Source organism: Camelus bactrianus, chromosome 5 (assembly GCF_048773025.1).
Source record: "Camelus bactrianus isolate YW-2024 breed Bactrian camel chromosome 5, ASM4877302v1, whole genome shotgun sequence".
In the NCBI taxonomy this organism is placed as follows: domain Eukaryota; kingdom Metazoa; phylum Chordata; class Mammalia; order Artiodactyla; family Camelidae; genus Camelus; species Camelus bactrianus.
In genome coordinates, this window is record NC_133543.1 from 10,122,276 (window position 1) to 10,143,710 (window position 21,435).

At 46.2% G+C, this 21,435-nt stretch overlaps 1 protein-coding gene across 1 annotated transcript in view; it reads right to left on the reverse strand.

Annotated features, from left to right (window-relative positions):
- CYFIP1 (cytoplasmic FMR1 interacting protein 1) overlaps positions 1–18,983 on the reverse strand; it is a 93,606-nt gene extending 74,623 nt beyond the window's left edge. The window contains 1 exon segment of the mRNA XM_074363398.1: positions 18,826–18,983. The gene's annotated coding sequence lies outside the window, so the exon portion shown is untranslated.
- Positions 18,984–21,435: the final 2,452 nt, after the last annotated feature.

Sequence of the window (21,435 nt, forward strand, 5' to 3'; positions counted from 1 at the left end):
ACGTGAGGTGTGAAGACAGGCGGGGGTGGGGGGCGCCCTAGTGAGCTGGGGTGCCCTCAGGGGTCCGCAGTCCAGACACCCTGCCAAGGCCCCAGAGAGCACAGTGTGGAGGCATCCACTCCTGAGGGGTCCAGGCCTGGTCCAGGCCCTTTAAGCATCTCGGGTGACTACAGGGCCCAAGGGACAGTGTCACGGAGCTGCCACCCACACACAAGGCCTCCTCCAAGCCCGGACCACCTCAGTCCACACCACCTGTGGGGGCCACCCTGGTACAGGACACAGGCCATGAAGGGGGGCCTTGTATTTTACCAGATTAGAAGATAAACTTCTGTCACCGTAGAGATGTATGCACTTCTTTTCTATGACCGTCTCCCTAGTACTGCTCTGGAAACAAAAAACTGCTAGAACACTTTCTGACTGAATAATCTGCAAGTATTTGAAAGAGGCCCCTCATCTACCAGCATAGAAGGTAAAAACAAAAAGCAAGAGAAAATAAATTGCAGTAAAGGGTGAGCCCAGGGACAAAGGGACACCAGCTGGAGGAGGGGGACCATTCAGAAGTGCTAGTTAAAAACACTAACAGAGGCAGCTCAGGACAGAAACAGCAAGCCAGCCCTATTCCTGGCTACTTCTGCTTCCAAAGCAGATAAGCTTAGATCTTCTGCACATCAAACATTTAAATCCAACGGGTCTCACACAGCCACAAAAGAACTCAGCATCTATAACTTCTGTCAAGACAAGGTCTTAACTGGATAATTTACTGTCTGTGAAAATGGAAATGAAAACTGTTACACTAGGTGCTCGCCTTTTAATAAACCACCGACTTCCGGGGATTGGGAACCAGACCGGGGGCGGAGTGGAGGGTGTGAGCTGGGTGGCCGCTAGCCCGGCTCATAAATGGGACTAAAAATTGACCCTGAGGCCCCGGAGGGTCAGGCAGCAGTACCACCGGCAGCAGCGGGCAACTGGGTGCCCGAGAAAAGTCTGAGGCGCGGGGATGCTCATGCAGGGGCCAGGAGCTGGACCACCCTGGCGGGTTGGTGGGGGGGACGGTGCCAGACCAGACAGGGCAGGGAGGGCAGGCGGCAGCCGTACCCAGGTGGGGTGGCATCCGACACAGGCGGGGCCCACTGTCAGCTAAGTGAGGGTGCGTCTCAGCCACGGGCTGGCAAGTGGGCGCTGTGCTCAGACCCAGGAGGCTTTAAAATAGAACTGCAAGGCAGCGGGACAGCAAGGTTGCAAAACATGGTGAAACCACAGGAGAGAGAATGCAGAAGTGGCAGCTCTGATATCCATCCAGACGTCCTGCCTGTGGCACCGCAGCGAGCACCACGCGTGTGTCACTGTCACCCTACCAGTCAGCCCACGTGACCTGAGCCAAGAGGGGGGCTTTGCTGGAAAGAGGATCTTCCAAACTACAAAATGTTTCTGCTAACATGTGCAAGACATTGATTTTCTTCCTCTTCTATATGCAAATAACACTATGCATCCATTTTTTTGTGCAGTCTGTTCACATGCAAAATAAATCATCTGAGGAAGAGAAGCATAGTTGATTCAAAGGTGTCTTTCTCTCCCACGTTTTAAAACAATTTTGTAACCTCAGCATGTTTCCTCAGATCAAGTGGGGTGGGGAAGGAGAACGGGGCTGCTGGGGTCAGTAGGCAGAAACTTCATAATTCAAAACCAAATGTCACCTTCAGCCCAACTGTACTACCAAAGACATTCAACTGTTTTAAGGCACAAAATTTCCAGCCTCAAACGCAGCACTGGTCTCTTCTGCAATTACCTCAAAAGAAGGGCTGTATCAGCAGAGAAACAAAAATCAAGTTTGCTTGAAAATCACAGTAAGGTGAAGTCTGGGATGGAGTCTGTCCGGGAATCTGGAGTCTGTCTGGGAATCTCGAGTCTGTCAGCCCCTGCGGCCAGGGTCAGGCTGCCCCTGGGACAGGGTCTTTCCAAAACAGAGGGGTTTCTCCGCCTCCTGAATGCCGACCCCCTTCCCCAGCCTTCCTACGGCTGCCCCAAGGGCCGGACCAGCCCCTTCCCCACCTGGGGCGCTCCCAAGCCTCACTCTCGCCTGCCACGCCCCCTCTTAATTCCTTTCACCTTGGATCCTGTCGCGCTCCTGCTTACATCTGTGCTGGCTGCCTCTACACACTGCTGTGGTTTTCAAACCATGTTCCGTGGAACCCCAGGGTACCCCACGACAGCAAGAGAGTAGCCCTGCCTTTATTTTATGAACTGGGGCTCCTCTTGAGATTTCTATAAAAAACTACACAGAAGTAGTGGAAAAATGGAAATGTTCCCCAGCTGTCACGGCCGGACAGCCAGCAACCAGGTGAGGCCGAGGGAGCCGGACTCACGGCTGTGGGACAGATGCTGGGATGGGGAGGGTCCTCCTCTGTCTGGGATCCGGGAGCCAGTGGGCTACTAACCCCGATGTTTCTCTGTGACTGTGGTGGCTCCTCATCTTTCAGACAGAATCCAGTGTGTGTTTGGGACACGAGGGAAGATGGCAGTTGCCTGGCCCAGTGTGTTCTTTCTAGGACACAGCCAGCCTTGGCAGTCTCTGGCACTGGGGGGGGCAGGGCGGTCAGACCACAGAGAGGGTGCCACCAACCTCGCGACCAGGCTGGGGGCTCCCCATCAACCAGGACATCGGGACAGCTCCCTGCCCCAGAAGCAGAGGGAGACGGAGCCCACACGCAGGCCGGCCAGCCAGGTGCAAAGGCCTCCCCAGTGCACCGCAGGGGAGGCTGGGCCCCCGCGGCCCCTGCTGCCCCGGACCCCGGCCAGCAGTGCGGCCACCAGCGCCTGCGCAGTCCTGTCTGGACCAACCGACGAGTGACTGCCAAGCCTCCCATCAGGTGCCCAGCACTGACTTAAGCACTTAGCAAAGTGACACCACTGCGTATCAGGCCAGTGGGCACTCAGCCCCTGAATGCCGGAGAGGATGGAGCCCCTGCAGACGCCTCACCTCACCCTGACCATCCTGCACATACACGCCACCACGGCCACCTCCTCGGGCCACCTCCTTCGGACTCTTCCTGGGGCAGAGGGGGCTGCAGATAACAACCGTCATCGGGCTCCCCACACCACCTGTGAAAGTGCCTTTTCTTCCTTCCTTGTCCTTCCCCTGATCCAGTAAGGACCCTGGCCTCCCACATCCCCTTCCAGGTGTAGGGGTGCACCTAGGCACCCATCAGGGTTCCGGAAAGCTTCCTAGTGGTTCTGGAGCAGCCAGATGGCCTCCCAGTCCAGGTGTACCCCTCCAGGGGCTCCAGACTGGCTGCGGCCCTGGGCCAGACTGCAACCAGTGTTGCTCCTCTCTGGCATCCAGCCTGAGGTCAAGGTCGTGACCTTGGGCACCACCTTACTTACATCCCAGCCCCCAGTTTCTACCTAGGAAAACTGCCACTAGGGCTGAAAGCGTCAGTCTTGCTGTCTTCCTCCTCACCCTGTGACTCCCACGATTCCCAGGAAGCTGGCATCAGATCCAAGGCTTTCCTGCAGAGGCACCAATTCTGAAAGTGGGGATGGAACTTACAGAAGGCGAGCTTTCTTCTCAGGGAACCAGAATCCTGGTTCTTTCATCCAGCTACCACCGGGTCCTCTCCAGACGTGTGGGAAATCTGTCTTGGCCAAGGAAGCCCTCAGCTGGCTCTTGGCCTCGATGGGACAAAGGCAGAGAGCAGTGCCTTCACCAAGCCTCAGCGTATCTTCTCCACCACCACAGAAACAGCTGCACAGTCCAGAACCCCCAAGGCCCATGGCCACCCGGAACGCACGGTGGGGCCTGCCCTTCCAGCCCACCCCAAGCTCAGTCCCCACAAACGACCCAGACGCGTCCCGCCCAGGCTCCATCACCAGCACCCGTCATACTGGAAGGGGGCCTCAGCCTCGCTTACACAGCCCCATAAATGCTCACCATGGCCTCGGACCCAGGGGTCCTTCTAAGCCATCCGCTTGTATTCACCATTTTAAGTTAACAAGTGTTTACCTTCTAGAGAAAAGCCTAAGATTACCGTATCTGAGCAGAAAAGTCCAGTATGATGGGTCCTCCGTACCCACGGATGCACAACCTGGGGTTACGGAGGACCGACTATATTCATGCTATAAATGCCATTTTATATAAGAGACTTGAGCATCCATGGATTCTGGTATCCACGAGAGCTCCTGGAACCAATCCCCCAGATACCGAGAGACAACTGTGTTTTCAGATGACTTTCCTAACAGCACACCCCAGGAGAGGATTCTTAAATCTCACGACTGTCTTCAAAGCAGCAGGAGGTGATCCATCGATCCGACTTCTGCCCATTTATCTGAAGGAAACAGAATCACTAATTCAAAAAGATATCTGCACCCCATGTTCACAGCAGCATTACTTACAATAGCCAAGATATGCATCATGCTAAGTGAAGTAAGTCAGACAAATACTGTATGATCTCACTTAATTATGGAATCTTAAAAAGTAAAAATAAAAAAGGAAAGAAACAAACAAAACCCAAAGATTGGTGGTAACCAGAGGTAGGGAGTGGGAAAACCAGGTGATGGGGGTCAAAAGGCACAAACTTTCAGTTATAAATAAATATCACCGGGATGTAACGTACAGCATGGTGACTATAGTTAATAATACTACATTGCGTATATGGAGGTTGCTAAGAGAATAGATCTTCTAAGTCCTCAACACAAGAGAAAAAATGTTGTACGTGCGGTGACGGATGTTAAATGGACTTACTGTGGTCACTTCACAATATGTCAAATCAGGGGTCACTTTCATTTTTACAATTTATCAAGTGGAACCGCACCTAAATGTTCTTCTTAATTTGCATTCCTTTTATTCCTACTCAGATTGAACAAATTTTTATACAATAACCCATTTTTTTTTCTTATGTGACTTGCCAGCTTGGTTTGTTTTTCCCTGTTATTTTGTCCTTCGAATCTTGCTATTTTCCTCATCCATATCCACAGGCGCTCCCTACACCCTCTGATGTTAAAGACACTGTATAGCACAGGGAACTACGTTCAGTATCTTGAAATAACCTTTAATGAAAAAGAATAGGAAAACGAATATATGGATGTATATGCATGACCGAGACATTGTGCTGCACACCAGAAACTGACACATTGTAACTGACTGTATTTCAATTAAAAAATAATGATAATAAAATAAAACTGTGTGAAAATTACAAATTTTCAAAAAACTTTTCCTAGGTCAGACTACTTGCCTTCAAACCACTGACTTTTTTTCTTGAAACCTCAGTTTTAAATGTGTATCGTATCAACTTTTCAGCCTTTTTTCCCTTTGGAATTTCCTCTTTCACTTAAAATTTACCAAGTAGGAAGAAGTCTACCAGCCCCAGCCAGGGAAGGAAGCAGTTTCTAACCCACAGCCCCCGTCTGAGCAAAGTGCTGGCCCTCTGTCAGAAAGCAAACAACTGCCCATCTGAGACACAGCTCTGAGGTAATCCCAAAGAATTAACTTAAGGTTAATACTGAGATTGATTAACAGTTCAGGAATGGACTGATGTCAGGGATTCTTTCGTTGAACCTCAGATGCATGATAGAGTCTGGTCCTGGCCCCTTCTCACCTTGCTAAGTTTAACGGTGAAGCAAAGACAGATGAAGCACCATCCACAGCAAAAGCCAGGGTCCTGCCCATGCAGACAGTGAATCCCACCCCAGCACTGATCCCCTGCCTGCTTCTGTACAAGTTGCATCTCACTTCTACACATTCTCAAAAGGCACTTTTAAACTCAGCCTTTATAAAAGGGATATCATGCTATCTATAACCGTCTGACTTACTCCTTGCACTGCTGTTAACGCCACTGAGAGGCGTCCACAGTGTCACGTGCTGCTCTGAAGCGCTCTTTTTACAGCTGTATACCATTCCACTCACTAATGGACCAGTCTGCGCACCACCTCCAGAGGCGGTTTACAGGATCTTTGTTATTGCAAACCTTGAGGAAAACTCTTGCACATTAACATGTGCAATGGGGTCTCCAGGACAGGGATCAGCACTTTTTCTATAAAGGATCAGAGCTGGTAACTGTTCTGTGGGCACGTCAGGAAACAGCCTTCTCCTTAGGAAATACACACTGAAGGGTTAAGCGATAAAGGGCCTCAAATGGATGGGAAAAAGTTTTGCCATGTGTTCTGTGCACTATTTTTATTTTTGCTGTTTTTGTAAGGTTGAAATTATTTACGAAGAGTGAAAAATGGAACATTCCCCTAGAAACTTTTTTAAACATAAGGGGAAAGGAATTAAAAAAGCTGAAAACAGACCTAAGTTCTTGACTGCAGATGTGTGCCTGAGCAGGGGTTACGGGGAACTGAGACCTGTTGAGGGTTCATAATGCTACTTTCTGTGCCTCTGCACAGTATGGAATTGCCCACAATGAACAAAGCTGCTAAGGTGAGTACAGGCAGACCTCGGAGATGTTGTGGGTTCTGTTCCAACCTCCCCGCAACAAAGCAAATATTGCAATAAAAGTCACACAAATTCTCCGGTTGCCCAGGGCATATAAAGTTATAAAGTTTACACTGTACTGTAGTCTATTAAGTGGGCAACAGCATTATGTCTTAAAAAACAATGTACACACGAGAAATTGACACAACATTGTAAACTGACTAGACTTCAATAAAACAGTGGCTGATACACAAAAGAGCTTAATAACTATGAGCTTGTTTTCAGTATCATTCTCAACTATGTGGTTGATTGATTCATGCTGCTTCTGCCCCAAATGTCCCACATCCCTTTTGCCACCATTCCAACTCTGCCAGGTTTTTAAGCAAATCGTAGACTATTTTTATTTATGGTGTGCACAAGAAATTCAAGACTATTTCTGATAACGGTATTTATCAAGGCTGGAAATTCACTGTGCTTTAGTATTGCTTGTGCGTTGGAAATAATGTGTGGGGTTGCCCTGCAACAGCAGAGAGGACAGGCCAAGAGTCCCAAAGGAATGTCAACCAGGAGTATCTGATGACAATACTTGGGGGGGGGAATAATAAGGGGGTCGGAAATGTGTTTTGAAAAGCATATCTTTGTGATAATGTAAAAACAGCTTAAAATTACTTGGTATTAAGAGTATAAATAATGTCGCCTCAAAAAACCCCAAAAACAATGTACATAACTAAACTAAAAAATACATTACTGCTGAAAAATGCCCCTGTCACTTACTCCAGCCCCCTTGTTTATAACGTGCTTTCTCTTGAGAAACTAAGATGCACGTTTAGGTGTGAATGTGGATGTGCAAACGCACATGTAAACATACACGCACGTGTTTACATTTTATCATCTGAGCCGGCAGAACCTGATGATCTTTTTGCAATAGTAACATCAAAGATCTCTGACCACCCTAACAAATATAAAAACAACGAAAAAGTTAAAAATACTGCAAGAACTACCAGAATGGGACACAGACACATGAGCGAGCAAATGCTGAAGGAAAAATGGCACCAACAGACTTGCTCGATGCAGGGTTCCCATAAACCTTCAATTTATTTAAAAAAAAAAAAAAAGCATTATCTCCAAAGCACAATAAAGTGGAGAAAAATTAAACAAGGTGTGCCTGTATTTTATTTAGAGAATCACAAAATCCTGTAAGTGGCACCCCAGGATGCCCTGGGAGTTGGGGTACCAGCTGGCTGCAACTAAAACAAACACTCCAGAGACTTAGCACAAATGCTGACTCTCATACCTTGCCCCGTCTCAGTGGAGCTGGGGTGCTCGGGGCACCTGCATTTGTAACGTCCAGCCCACCCCTCCTGAATGTGGAGTCCCTGGCCCACACTTCAAGAAAATACTTTAGGGCAGTTGTCTCCAACGTCGTGTGTACCATGTAATCCCTTAGAATGACAGAATAAAACCCTGGAGCATCTGTATTTTTTACAGGAAGAGGAGGAATGAAACCTCCCTGACAGCTACCTGCCTGCCCCTGCCTCCTCGCCTGGTCCTCAAGGCTCCCAGGGCTCCCGGGCACCCTGTCCCTGTAACTAAAAGAACTGCCAGGGACCTCAGGGTGTGACTGTATTTGGAGACGAGTCTTTACAGAGGTAATTAAAGTAAAATGAGGTCATAGGGTGGGTCCTAGTCCAATGTGGCTGGTGTCCTTATAAAAAGGGGAGATCAGGACATAGACAGGCAGGGAGGGAAGACCATGTGAAGACACAGGGAGAAGGCGGCCATCTACACACCACGGAGAGAGGACTCAGAAAGAACCAGCCCTGCTGACACCTTGATCTTGGACTTCCTGGCTTCAGACCTGAGGTACCTTGGTACAGGACCCCTAGCAAAGTAATACACAAACCTTGAAAAAGGGTTCATTCCTGCAAATGTGCCGGGGATGGAAGGCAGGAGGACCCACAGCCCCAGGCAAGCGCAGCCCCCACTGCACTTCCCCAGCCTGGCTCCTGGGTGCCACGTGGGGACTTCTACACCTGGCATGTGGACACGACCACCGCCCGGCAAACACAGTGCTGCCTTCTACATCTTTTCAAGCTGTCATGAACTGTGCACCCAGCACGTCTGGACAGAGATACCAACTGGGGCACGTGCACAGGGACGCTTTAGGGATGGGGTAAGCAGTGTATGAAGACTGGGAGGTGAAATCCTGTGATTCTCAAAATCACCTCCGTCTTTTTTTTTTTGCAGGTTGAGCTAATAAAGAAACGTAAAAAAATGAAAGGAGAAATCCTGAATAAGTGTGCATAAGTTATTTAAACTTTTTCAAGCAACCTGAGGTACCTGGAAGCCTCTACTTGGACACGTGGCCAGGGCTGTGGGAGGAAGGGCGGGCGCTCCCCAGCACCCCTTCCTGGGAGCTGCCGGCTGAAGGGGCAGAAGGCTGGGAACAGGGCTGGGGCTGCCATCCTCAGGGAACCGATGGTTCCAAGGCCGGGAGAGCTGTGCAGGGTTGTGAGAACGGCCTGGCCAGAACACGCCTGGCCTGGCGGGCTGGGGGACCTGGGACGGATGACGTTTGTGTCCACTGCTGTGGCCAGCAGGCCAGGGCAGGACCTTCTGGGAGAGCCGGCGGGGCTGTCCAGCAGGACGTCCATCCCAGTCGCTCTAAACCAACTCACAAGCTCCCAAGGCACAGAGTTCTAAGTACATTCAAATACACACTCTTGCAGGGGAAGGGTACAGCTCAAGTGGTAGAGCACACGCTTAGCATGCATGAGGTCCTGGGTTCAAGCCCCAGTACCTCCATTAAGAATAATAATTAAGTAAATAAATCTAATTACTACCCGCCCCCAACTAACTACACAACCTTGGCTAACTCTGCAGAAATGCACCTGACCTATGTACAAAGGGAATTCAGTGGGAATTTAAGCCTTTCACGCTCGGAGTCCTTAGAAAGCCGTGTCTTCACAACTCCGCCCAGCCTGTGGGCACCCCCAGGTTGAGTGCGGCCGGATAATGCAGCACATTTCTCCTCCTGTCTTGACCCTGAGGCAGAATCAGGCCAACTGAGAGCTCAAGAAGCTTCTTGTGAGCCTTTCCAGAATCACAATTAAGCCCAGACAATCTATGAGGTAAGCCCAAAATGTGCCCCTGGAATCCAGGCGATACACAGAGAACCTGGCACAGGGTCACGTGGAAGTGCAGAGCAGGATTCACGTCTTCGCTGGCAGCTACCCCAGACCTGGGCCATCCTGGCAGAGGCATCCCCAGAGAGAACGCGCCCCACTCTGTCCGCCTCTGGTGGATGCGGGGCCTATGTGGCCACTGAGAGGGTCACAGCCTCTCACAGCTTGTGTACAAGGTCTGACAGTAAGGATGTGTTCCCTTTTCCTGGTGGAGGGAGGGTGGGCCCCTCACTCAGCTGGCAGTTCCAGAAGGCAGGGACCCCCTCCACTTCTGCCCTTTGTATGGGGCTTACCCTGAAGTACGCACTCAGCCAATCTTTGTTGGAGGAGACAATGACCTAAAATGCAAATTATTAAAATACAACGTAAAAATGACCCACTGTGATGATTAATTTTATGTGTCACCTCGGCTACTATGGTACGATCCAGGTTTCGGCCAAGCATCAATGTAGAGGTTGTTACACAGGTGGTTCTTTGATGTGATTTACATTTAAATGGGCAGACTCTGAGTAAGCAGATGAGCTTCCGGAACATGGGTGGGCCTCACCTAAACAGTTGAGGGCCTGACAAGAAACAAGCAAGTTCCCCTAAAGAGGAAAGAATTCTGTCTCTGGACAGACTTTGGACTACAGCTGCAACATCAGCTCTTCCTGGGTCTCAGCCTGCCTACTCTGAATCCAGAATTGCCAGCCTCCATGATCACATGAGCCAACTCCCTAAAATAAATCTCTCTGTATATACAATACCCTATGGGTTCTGTTTCTCTGGAGAATCCTGACTAATATACACCCCCCCCACCCTATCAAAGCAAAGGGAAAAGCACAACTTGTGTGTACAAAACCATCAGTACGGTCTCCAGGGCAGGAGCAAAGCCCACCCTCCAGAGTCTGTGTTATTACCCACACGTACAGCTCTGCTTGATTTAACACACTTGGTTATGCCATGATCCCTGGGGGTAGGCAACTCCAAAAAGCCAAGTCCAGGTGGTTTTAAAGCTCATTGGTTTTGTGGAGACCAATTCTTCCAGGCAGGATTTGTGGGAAAAGAAGAAAATTGTGGAACAGCTTGAGTCATGGATTTAAATATGACACAACTATATACAATAGCCAAGACATGGAAGCAACCTAAATGTCCATCAACAGATGACTGGGTAAAGAAGATGTGGTATATTTATACAATGGAATACTACTCAGCCATAAAAAAGAATAAAATAATGCCTCTGGCAGCAACATGGGTGGCCCTGGAGATTGTCATTCTAAGTGAAGTAAGCCAGAAAGAGAAAGAGAAAGAGAAATACCATATGATAGCACTCATATGTGGAATCTAAAAGAAAAGAAAAAAAGAGAACACTAATGAACTCATCTACAAGACAGAAACAGACTTACAGACATAGTTAACAATCTTATGGTTCCTGGTGGGGTGGGGAGGGGGAAGGGATAAATTTGGGAGTTTGAGATTTGCAAATGATAACCATTACATATAAAAATAGATTTAGAAAAACAAATTTCTTCTGTATAGCACAGGGAACCATATTCAATATCTTACAATAACCTTCAAAGAAAAATAATATGAAAACGAATATATGTATGTATATGCGTGACTGGGACATTGTGCTGTACACCAGAAACTGACACGTTGTAACTGACTATGCTTCAATTTTAAAAAATAAATAAATAAAATAAAAGGCAAATAAATAAATAAATATGATGCAAATCCTCATCACCACTTCTGACTCGGGGCTATGTTGTTCTTCAGAGTAAAGTGCACCTTCTTCTGTGAGTATCTTCAAGGATGAATCATTGCCCATCACCACTGTCCTGGCCAGGACAATGTGAGCACAAGGATGACCTTACTGGCTCTCGGCATAAAATCTTTCTATGAAATCAGGTTCCCAGATGGAAGTCACTGCTCTCTAAGCACTGGCTTTTCTCCCCCGAGGAGCAAAATTCCCCCAAGGGAGAGTGAAAAACAGAGCCTGACAAGCTTGGCTAGGGAAGTATCTGACATATAAATACAAATCACAGGGGAGAGGGTAGCGCTCAGGGGTACAGCGTATGCCTAGCAGGCACGAAGTCCTGAGTTCAATCCCCAGCACCTCCATGAAATAAGTAAGTAAACCTAATTACCTCCCCCTTCATCCCCAAAAGAGTAAAAAATAAATACAAATGACAAATATGCTTGTTTCAAACTCACGGTAGCTATCACTGTCCACCTGTCTTACAACCAGTCCAAGGCTGATGATTTCTGTCCCCATAGCCTTGCATGGAGGTGAGACAAGTGGATGAAGTTGGATGAGGGCACAGCCGGGTCAATGAATGCTCAACAGCACGAGTGCACACCAGACTCAAACCAACACACATGAAAAACACATCCTATGTTCTTGAGACCACATTCTGAGAGGCCTGTAACACAAAAAACTCATATAAATGAAAATCTTATCCCTGGGGTGCTCTGAAATTCTATTAGCTAACCTGAATCAGGCCAGAGGTGTCAACGGTAAGCCCCACTCATGTCTCTACGGGCTCCTACAGAGCTGCTGTGCCTAAGCCCCACACTTATGGCCAAAGGGTCTCTAGACAGAAGACGTAAAGAGATCAACTAAGAAAATGGCAGGTGTAAATCCTGTCATAAAGGTATCTGCATTAAGTGTAAATGGACTAGACAATCAAAAGGCAGGCACTGATAGACTGGATTAAAAAAAAATGAACCAATTATATGCTATCTATGAAAGACACGTTAAATTCAGAGATATAAACAGAGTGAAACTAAAAGGATGGAAAAAGACATGCTATGCAAAGAGAAACCAAAAGTGGGCAGAAGTAGCAATACTACTATTGGGCAAGTATTAGACAAACTAGACTTGAAAAAAAATTGTTACTAGAAACCTCATGATAAAATGGTCACTCCATCAGCAAGATGTAACAACTATAAACATATGTTCACCTAACAACACAGCCTCCTAATACATGAAAACACTGAAAACATGATCTTATGTGTAGAAAATCCTAAAGGTTTCACAAAAAACCCGTTGCAGATAGTAAATGAATTCAGCAAAGCGGCAGAATACAAAAGCAACACATAAAAATCAGCTGCATTTCTATACATTAGCAATGAACAATCCAAAAAGGATATCAAGAAAATAATTCCATTTACAATAGCATCAAAAAGAAAAAAAGTTTTAAATAAACTTAACCAAGGAGGTGAAAGATTTGTACACCAAAAATTATAAAACACTGCTGAAAGAAATTAAAGACACAAATAAATAGAAAGATATTCCATGTTCATGAATTGGAAGACTTAATATTGGTAAGATGACAGTATAACACAAGCCATCTACAGATTCAATGCAATTTCTTTCAAAATTCTAACAGAATTTTTGCAAAAATAGAAAAACCTATCTTAAAATTATTATGGAATTTCAAAAGACCAGAATAGCCAAAACAATCTTGAAAAAGAACAAAGCTGAAAATCTCCCACTTAGATTTCAAAACTTACTATAAAGCTACAGTAATCAAAACAGTGTGGTCCTAGAATAGAGACTGACACATTGACCAACGAAGTAGGAGAGCCCAGAAATAAACCCTGGCATGTTTGGTCAAATGATTTTCAACAAAGCTGTCAAGATCACTCAGTGAAGAAAAGGACAGTCTTTTTAACAACTGATGCTGGGAAAACTGGATAACCACATGCAAAAGAATTAAACTGAACCATCATCTTACACTATATATAAAAATTAACCCAAATTAACAAAAAAACTAAACACAAAAGCTAAAATTGTAAAACTCTTGGAAGAAAATACATGAGAAAAGCTTCATGATGCTGGATTTTGCAATGATTTCTTGGATATGCCACCAAAGGCACTAGTAACAAAAGAAAAAGGAGATAAACTGGATGTGAAAATTAAAAACCTCTGTACACCCAAGGACACTCTCTAGAGAGTGAAAAGACAACCCACAGAATGGGAGAAAATACTTGCAAATCATGTATCTGATAATGGACTGGCATCCAAAATACGTAAAGAATTCCTACAACTCAACACCAAAAAACCAAACAACGTGATCAAAAAATGGACAAAGGATGTGAACAGACATTTCTCTAACAAAGATTTACAAATGACAAATAAGTGCATGAAGAGATGCTCAACACCATTAATTGCGAGGGAAATGCAAATCCAAACCAGAATGAGTTATCACTTCACACCCATTAGGATGATTATTTAAAACAAAAAACAAACAAACAAAAAAACAGAAAATAACAAGTGTTGGTGAGGATGTGAAGAAACTGGAACCCTTGTGCGTTGCTGGTATAGGCATGCTGGTGCAGCTGCTACGGAAAACAGTATGACAATTTCTCAAAAAAAAAAAACTGGAATATCATATGATTCAGCAATTCCAGTTCGGAGTATACGTATCCAAAAGAATTGAAAACAAGCTTTTGAAGAGCTATCTGTACACCCATGTTCATAGCAAAAGGTGGGAACAACCCAAATGTCTATGAATAGACGAATGGATAAAGAAAATACGGTACATGCATCCAGTGGAATATTATTCAGCCTTAAAAATAAATTAAATGCTGATACATGCTATAAAATGGATGACCCTGAAGACATTATACCAAGTGAAATAAGTCAAACACAAAAGGATAAATGTTGTACGATTCCATTTACATGAGGTATCTGGAACAGTCAAGTTCACAGACAGGCAGAAGGATGGTTGTTACCAGGAGCTGGGGGAATAAAGGAGTGGGGAGTTAACGTTTAAATGGGTGCAGAGTTTCAGTTTGGGATGATGACAAAGTTCAGGGGATGGATGGTGGTGATGGCTGCACAACAATCCAAATGGCCTCAATGCTACTAACTCGTATACTTAAAATGGTTAAAATTGTGAATTTTTGGTTATTTCTATTTTATTACAGTAAAAAAAAAAATCAGGTGATTTCTCCAATTTGTTTTTGTTTTTAAACATTTTTTCAGTATTTCAGTTTCTTTTTCCCTTTGTATAAATTTTAGGGTCAGCTTGTTTTTTATCTATAAAAACAGCCTATTGAGATTTCTAAAAATTAAACATAAATATCTTTTGATGCAACAATAACACTTCTAGATTTCTAGCCAAGAGAAATGACAGCATATGCCCACATAAAGATGGGCACATGAGTCTTCACGGGAGCATTATTCATAATAGGCAAAGAATGTGATGAATGCTTAAGCAAAATGTGAAATCCAACAGAAAGGAATGAAATGCTGGCACACACTACAACAGGAATGAACTCCAAAAATGTTATGTTAAGTGAAGGAAGCCACACATGAAGACCACAAATTGTATACTTTCATTTATGTTAAATGTCCAGCAATGGCAAATCTATAAAAGACAGGAAGTAAAGTGGTGATGAGCTGGAATAAGGGCCAGGAATGGGGATGCACTGTAAAAGGTCATGAGAGATCTTACTGAGGTGGTAAGTACATTCCAAAATTGGATTATGGTGAAGCTACACAACTTCCTACTAAAAATCACTGTACATTTAGAGTAGGTAAATTTCACAGTATGTACATCACACCTCAATAAAGTTGTTAAAAATATTTTTTGATGCAATATTGGACTGGAATTGTGTTCAATCTATAGATCAATGTGGAGAGATTGGACATCCTTACTATGGTGAGTGCTCCAATCCATGACCATAATAATCCTCTCCATTTATGTACGTGATCTTTGATTTCATTCATCAGCATCTTGTAGTTTTCAGCATGTTAAGTCCTGCATACATTTTATTCAGTTGACATCTCAGGATCTGTTTTTCTGAAGCTACTGAAAATGGTACTTTCTAAAATTTCACTTTCTAATTGCTCATTGCTAATATACAGAAATAACACTGAGTTACAGTGACCGTATTTTCTGACCATGTTTAACCTCACTTACTAGTTCTAGTAGTTTTTTTCATAGATTCCCTGGGACAAGTAGGGACAATTTTATTTTCTTTTTCAAATCTGCCTTTTATTTATTTTTCTGACCTTACTGCACTGGCTAAAGTTTCAAAATTATGCAGATGTAGTTAATTCATGCTATACCTGTGGCTGCTGAGGGCCGGCTAAAAATTAGCTGCAAAAACAGCGAGAGTAGCTAGGGCTGGTTAGTTATATAAAAGCTGTAGAAAACATGGCACCAGTAGTAACAGTCCCTTACACAGTATATTTCCTAAATACATTATCTCATTTGATCTTCACAACAATCTAATAGGTACTTTTTCCACGTCACTGAAGAAGAAAAATGGGCCAAGGCAGGCCAAGGAATGTAGCCACCGGCGTTCCGGGTGATCATACTGCAGCCGACCTCAACAACAAAGACTTGCCTGGACCCAACCTGACCCCACCTGCAGAAATCTGTCTTTCCTCTCATTGGCTGGCTGGGCGGCCCCAAGCACTGACTGAGCTGACCTCTATATGCTGGTGCTAGGGAAACACAGCTCAAAAGCCAGGGCACAGTCACTCAGTAAGAGGGCTGAGGGGACACTGGTCCAACTGGGGAGTGGAGACTGGTGATTCTGGAGTGGCACCTGAGCAAGCACAGTGCCTTCAAAGAATCATAAGTGAGTGATTGAGTAGATGCGTGAGTGTCAGGTCCCAGGGTCTAACATTTGGGGGAAGGCATTTTTGGCAGCTTCTTCCTAACTTTTAACTTAGAAGTGTGCAGTCAGGTTGGATTCAAAGTCTGGGGCTGCCATTTACCAGGCATGTAACCTTGAACACATATTTCATCTCTTTGTCAGTTTCTTCATTCATAAAGTAGGAATAATAAATTGCACCGACCTTTGAGGGTTGTGAGAATAATTATTACGTAAAGTACTCAGGAGTTGGCCAACTACAGCCCGCTCACTGCCTGTTTCCAGAAGTAAAATTTTATTGGAACACAGCCACACTCATTCATTACAGATCGTCTAATGCTGACTTGGTGCGACAACGGCGGAATTGGCTAGGTTGTGACAGAGACCCTATGGCCTGCAAAGCCATAAATAGTCACTATCCGGACCTTTACAGGAAAAGTAACCCTGGCTTAGAACAATGGTGGAGCAAAATAAGTAGTCAAGAAATGTTAGTTATTATTTCACTTCCAGAATGATAAACCTGGGTGTATATATATAAAGATACAGACACAGGCATTGACTATCGGGGTGACAAATGCAAAATAACAATGCCAGTTAACAGGTGGTTGATTAAATAAATGATAGTACATTTATACTATGGGATAGGATGTCTACGTGTATGTATACTGTAAATGCCAACATCTTAAGCTCTCCAAGATCTTCAAGTAATCCAGAATCATTAAGTAAAAAGGTATGATACATACAATATAATCTCATTATGTTACGAAAAAGAACACACACAAAAAACAAAACCTATATGCATGCACAGAAAACGCTGTAGATCAAGAAGTATTCAGAGAATTTCACTTTTAGTATATGTAGTTCAGAACCGTTTACATTTCTTTTTCCCCCCACCCCCAATACTGTTTAAATTTCTTAATGAGCTGATGTTCTGTCGTTTTTCTCGTGACTTAACAAATATTATTCAAATGGCTCAGGTTGTATCCTAAGAGGTACACTTTTCAAACTTAAACGTCTTTAGGAGACGTTAAAGAGACAAACGAGAGAATGGATGAATCTCAATGGCATCATGCTAAATGAACAAGCCAGACTCAAAAACCACGTAAGACATTCTGGAAAAACCAAAACTGCAGGAATGAAGAACAGATCAGTGGTCAGGAGTTGAGAACGGGGAACAGCAAGAAGGCCTTTAAGGGGTGATGAACTGTTGTGTATTTTGATTGTGGTGGCAGTCACACGACTCTATGCATTTGTCAAAACTCAGTGAACTGTCCAACACAAAGGGAATTTAACTATACATAAACTTAAAAATAAATGTAAACAAACACACGTACAAACACAGTTGGTGGGTAACTTTTCCTGGAGCGCTCTATCAGCACACAAACGTATGCATTCACACAAGAAACGTCTTTTCCACATTTCCCTGTTGGCCTCTGTCACAGAGATGACGCGGCTGCGCGGCGGAGGCGGCGTTCGCACCATCTTCCTACTGAATTCCCACAAACACACACCTGCCGCGGCCCACGTTTATTTAAAACGGGATTACTCCTTCGGGTTCTGGGCGTGCGGATCTGCGCCTTCCCCGGAAAATCACGACAGGCCTTCAGAGGGAAGGGACGGCCGGCACCGCGCAGAGCGTCCGAGGCCCGCGCCTCCCGGGGCGGCCGGAACCGGGTTCTCCAACACCAGCCGCCGGAGCTGGTGGTGAGTTAAGCCCAGCAACCCGAGCTACGGCACGGGGATCACTGCCGCTTCAATCACGATCATGGACGGAATCACGTAACAACCGGCAGGAATACTCCCCCGGCTTGCCAAGCTTGGGCAAAACACGGTGCGGGGCACGCAGCACCCACTTCCCCGGGAAAGGAAACTCCCGGGTCTCGGGCGCCCGCAGACGCGCAAACCGTCCAGCACAGGGTTTCCCGAGCAATCGCTATCCTGCCGCGCACACCTAACCCTGGAGTGGACGTGGTCCGGACGCCTCTCGACTTAGAAAACACTCCTTAAACCCCATTTCCAAATCAATCTTCCACCCTTTTCTCACGCCCACCAAACTCCGCGAATTGGGAGAACGTCTTTCAGGCTGAAAATACACCCTTCGGTCTGGCTGTGCGGAACCACGCTGCCCACGTAACAATCTCGGCTCCTTAACAAAGCCTCAAACTCCTCTCTCCAAGAATCTGCAAGATGGTTTCGCTCGGCCACAGTCTCTCTCCTTCCCTCAGAAAAAGGCACAAAGCAAACTGCTCAGGTCTCTTCGCACGACCTCAGTGCAAACCGCCGGCTCCTTACTTTCCAACAATAACTGAAAAACCCCAATGCACCCACTCCCCACTGGAGCTCCGCCACGTGCCGGGGGCGCTGGGGCAGGGGGTGCGGGTCGGGCTTCGGAACTCCCAGGCCGCAGCGCGGGGGCCAGGGATCCGGGACGCGGGGTCAGCGGCGCGCAGGGGCCGGGGCGACCCCGGGAGGCCGCGCCGCCGGGGAGGCCGCGCTGCCCAGGATCAAGTCCCGGCCGCCCGCGAGGCCCCGGCACCGCCGCCGCACCCCTCCCGCCCCAGCCGCCCGGCTCGGTTCCGAGGGCGGCCGGGACCCCGCGGGGGGCGCGGGTCGGGTCGGGGCAGCGGCATTCCTCACCTGGGTCCGCGGAGGCGGTTCGGGGGGTCCCGGGCAGGCCCTGGGAGTTTCCTGGCTGAGTGAGTCAATCGGGCGGGCCGGGAATGCGCCAGGAAACACCCGGCCTCCTCCCCTTCCTCCCGGGGCGGGGGCTCTCCCGGCTCGGCCCCTTCCTCCTGGCGCTCCTCCCCCCGCGCTGCGGCCGCAGCCCCGTCCGCTCGCTCCTCCGCGCCGGGCGCCCTCCACCGCGCCGCCGCCCAGCGCTCGGCTGGGCGGAAAACGCTCCCTCGGGAGGGGAGCCCGAGGGCCACCTGCCGGCTTAGGCGACCTCAGCTCTGCCCGGGACCGCGGGAGGGGAGGGGAGGGGGACCGACGAGGGGCTTCCCCGTGCAGCTTCCCGGCTTGGGCCGGAAAAAGAGCCGGGGTTCACACCCTGTCCCGGGGCTCCACGGGGTCCGGGCCGTGGGTGGGATAGGCTTCAAAAGGAACCTGGGGGGACACCCGGCCCGGCGCCCCACAGCCAGGGACGAGGCGCGCGCACCTGCGCTCCGCGGGCCGGAGCGCCACAGGCGGCCGGGGTGCCGGGTGGGACCGGGACACTCCGCCGGAACCGAGCCAACTGGGAGAAAGTGACCCGGACCCGCCCCTGCAGTGATCGCATCTGTACAACTCAGTCTCCCCTCTGAGCCGGACAATTGCGGGCGCACGCTTGTGGGAATGGCTGACAAATCTTAACGAACTAGCCCCCAAACACAGAATTCAGAGGGGCCAATTAAATAACTCCTTATATGGAAACGCAGAATGCTGGGAATGGGGGTCCCTAAGCCCCACCCACCCACTCCACCCATTCGCCCTTCGCCGCCACCCCCAACGCGGTTAGTTGGAAGGGAGGACAGTAAAGATGGGCAGCAGGTACTAGACTACGAAAAACACATGAAGTTTGATTATTCCCTGGGGGTCCTCTGGATAATGCAAAAAGTTACAGCAAATGGATCCTGACCAAACCAGAATCCATCAGTTGTCTGAATATTCAGAGACCACTTTTTCTAGAAGTTTTGGGAGGTGCACCACACTCCTGCACAACATGGGTTTTGAGGGACTTTCTGGATCCCAGCCTGCCTACACATTTTCAGTCAGAAGAAAACTGCTTCTCTCTGCCTAGGGCTGAGTCTCAAAGTTAGATTCCAAAGGTCTCTTTGTTTTGTTTTGTTTTTTGTTTCTTTGTTTAACACTGTAGGTGAAGTGATGGAATACAAATTCAAGGTATATTGTGATAATTTAAAACTACTGTAATCCCTAGAGCAATTAATAAAAAATAAGAGGCATAGTCAAAAATTCAAGAAGAGAAAATGAAATGTTAAAATAAACTCAATCCAAAGGAGCAAAAAGCACATAGGACACACAGTGACAGAGAGCAAGATGTCAGGCTTAAATCCAACCATGTTAGTAATTACATTAAATGTAAATAGACTGAACATTCCAATTAAAAGAAATTGTCACGTTGGATAAAAACAAACCCCAAATATATGGCTGTTTAAAAGCAACATACTTTAAATATAAGGACACAAAGAGATTGAAATTTTAAAAGATGAAAAGCCATCCATCATGCACATGCTAATCATAAGAAAGTAGGAGTGACTATATTAGTATCAAGACAAGGACTGTCACCAGATATTAGAAGGGATATTTGAAAAAGATAAATGGGTCTATTCATTCAGGGAAAAAATGGTATTTTTAATGTGTATGCACCAAATAAGCTTTGAAATATTTCAAATACACAGTCTCAATTAGAGATTTTAACACCTGTCTTTTAGTAAATGATAGAACAGGCAGACAACAAAAAGAGTAAAGATACAAAAAAAAAATTTAAAACAACTGACCTATTTGACCTCAACAGTATCCTCACAAAACAAAATACAGAATACATTGTGTTTAATAAAAGATGTTCAAAATATTTATACTGAGCTCTCAAGGTGTACAGAGAAGAATTAAAAGATTTCAGATAACACACACAAAATGTAACATATGTTAGGAAGTAAAACTAATCTCAGTGGATTAATTTCAATGGATTGAAACTGTATAGAACTTTGACTACAACAAAACTGAACTAAAAAGCAGTAAGAAAAAGATAACTTTTTAAATGCCCAAATATTATAGAACTAAACAGCGCATTTCTAAATATTCCTTTAATCAGAGAAGAAATCACACATCCCCGCCACTATGTGAGGTTATAGGTCTGTGAAGAAGGAGGTGGACTTTTACCAGACACCAAATCTGTCAGTACCTTGCTCTTGGACTTTCCAGCCTCCAAACTGTGAGAAATAAATTTCTGTTGTTTATCAGCCACTCAGTCTACCTGTTACAGCAGCCCAAACAGACTAAGACAAGCTCACACCTATATGGTCAGTTGATTTTTAATAAAGATGTCAAGGGAGTTCAAAGGAGTAAGGAAAGTCTTTTTTTTTTCTTATTGAGGTATAGTTAATTTACAATGTTGTGTAAGTGTCAGGTGTACAGCAAACTGACTCAGTTATGCATATGTATATAAATCTATTCTTTTTTAGACTCTTTCCCATTATAGGTTATTACAGGGTATTGAATATAGTTCCCTGTGCTGTACAGTAGGACCTT